At 43.1% G+C, this 2,503-nt stretch overlaps 1 non-coding gene across 1 annotated transcript; it reads left to right on the forward strand.

The window, feature by feature from the left end:
- Positions 1-1,296: 1,296 nt before the first annotated feature.
- trnav-uac (transfer RNA valine (anticodon UAC)) lies at positions 1,297-1,369 on the forward strand. Its single transcript has one exon. It is a non-coding gene; the product is annotated as a tRNA-Val (tRNA).
- Positions 1,370-2,503: the final 1,134 nt, after the last annotated feature.

Here is a 2,503-nt window from a genome sequence, read left to right on the forward strand (position 1 = left end):
TACCAACCTCATGATATGTGTCGCTTGGTAAAGCTGGAGGCAACATTTATAGATGATTGTTGATCTTATCCTACTTGTTGATCTCGGTGTGGAAGTGTGGGAAGAGGAGCTGTCGACATAGAGCTGCTTTTGTACAATCTCCACATTGTTCACATCAGAGGGACATACCCATTACTGATAATTTTCTATGAATAAAAGTTTCTTAAAATTGATGATTTTTGAGTTTTTAATTTCTATTTGCTGCTTGATGAGTGATAACATTTAATATCTTTAAATTGATATGTTGTCATTAAGAAATCTAGGTCAATCAGGTACAAAAGTAATATAGCCTCTGCCGACCAGTCAGGTTGCTTGGGTTGTGATAACATTATTTGCAGTTAAATTGACCTTGTTAATTGACAAAGTCACATGGCTGAGGTCCAGGAGCAATTATGGCAAAGATAATAATAATAATAATAATGCATTACATTTATATAGCGCTTTTCATATACTCAAAGACGCTTTACAGGGATTTAAAGAACATAGGGAAGTGAATAAATAGATAAATAAGTAAACGAACAGAGAAAGGAGACAGAAGGTGAGGTGACCTTCAGTGGTTGAAGGCAGTACTGAACAGGTGAGACTTCAGTGATGTTTTGAATGTGGTGAGTGAGGAGGAGTCTCTGACGGTTTGGGGTAGTGAGTTCCATAGGGTGGGAGCAGCGATGGAGAAAGCCCTGTCCCCCCAGGATCTGAGTTTGGTCCGGATGTGGGGGGATAGGAGATTGGCAGCAGCAGAGCGGAGGGTGCAGGTGGGAGTGTGCCTGTGGAGGAGGTCGGTCAGGTAGGATGGGGCCAGGTTATGGAGGGCTGATACCTGATAGAATAGAATGCCCTTATCAGTTAAAGACTCAAACTCAGATACAACCAGTGTTTATAATGGTTTGCATTCGTAACAAACTCTGGTCAGTGGAGTGCTGAATGAAAGTGCATAACAGAGATGAACTCTTTTCTTTCTTCAATGGCAGTGGATCTTCAGTGGAAGAGGTTCTCTGACCACTCATTACCTGCAACCCAGGTTCAGGCTATCATCTCCATTCAACTCCATTAAATATTAAGGATAGATGTTGTAATGTCGACGCAGAAGGTCTCATCTCAATGGGAGGTTGGGGAAGTTTGTGCAGTGATTTCTTGCCACGTGGCTTTGCTGGTCAAGTAAGAACAATTGTTTAAAAGAAATCAGGATTTTAAAATCTCCCATTTGATAACATAACTAATGCCTTGGACCAAAACACATCAACACTCCTTGCACCAGAAGGTTCCATAGTGTAGTGGTTATCACATCTGCTTTACACGCAGAAGGTCCTGGGTTCGAGCCCCAGTGGAACCATGTCTTTTTTGGGCTGCACTGTGGCACAGTGGTATCGTTGCTGCCTTGCCGCGCCAAAGACCCGGGCTCGATCTACCTTACTCACCGTCGTCCCTTTGGTGCTAATGGAAGAAGTTTCATTGAAATCGGTGTTATATTTTTTAAGTAATTCACATTTTAAAGTTTAAATCTGTCTCCTCGGGAGGGAGGGAGGTGGTGGAGGGAGGGAGGGAGGAGGGAGGGGGATGGAGTGGGGGAGGGGAAGGGGAGGGGAAGGGGAGGGGGAGGGGGAGGGAAGGGGGTGTCAGGGAAGGGGAGGGGCAGGGGAGGGGGAGGGAGGAGAGAGGAGGGGGGGAGGGGAGGAGGGGAGGGGAGGAGGGGAGGAGGGGAGGAGAGGGTGCTGCACCAATGCAGGAGAGGTTTGGGCCCCATGGGTCCACGGTCTAGTTTTTACTGAAATCCTCTTTTAATAATAGGCAACGTAACATTTTGCTTCCTAGTTGCTTACTGAACGTGTATGTTAACTTTCAGTGATTTGTGCACAAGGACACCAAGATCCCATTGAACACCAATATTTCCCATCTATCATATTAAAAATACTCCTCTTTTCTGTTCTTTGCATGAAAGTGGTTGACTTCCCATTTTCCCACTGTATTTTCCATCCACTGTTCTCACGTCCGTATTCAGCTTGATTATATCCACATGCTGCCCTGTCTCCACTCCTCCCTGATCTGAATGCTACCTAGTATTGAATTATCAGAAAACATCAAAAGATAACGAGTCAAGAGTCAAGTGTGGTTTATTGTCATATGTCCCAGATAGAACAATGAAATTCTTACTTGCAGCAGCACAACAGAATATGTAAACATAGTACACTGTAAATTATATAGTAGCAAGAAAAACACATTTAGTACCATCAGCCAAATTGACATACAGTTGATACTGTGTGCCTTGGCATTCAATGAATCAATCCGTGTACCAAACGCATATTACAACATACCAACCTGAGAAAGACCCATGTACTGTACTCCACACTTTACTTTATATTTGCTAATCAATTTTTAATCCATGTCAATGTTGTATCTTTAGTTCCATGCACTCTTTTACCTATGTCTTGTATAAGATTTTGTTGAAAGCCTTCTGAATAACATAAAT

This window comes from Rhinoraja longicauda, chromosome 15 (genome assembly GCF_053455715.1).
Source record: "Rhinoraja longicauda isolate Sanriku21f chromosome 15, sRhiLon1.1, whole genome shotgun sequence".
Classification (NCBI taxonomy): Eukaryota; Metazoa; Chordata; class Chondrichthyes; order Rajiformes; family Arhynchobatidae; genus Rhinoraja; species Rhinoraja longicauda.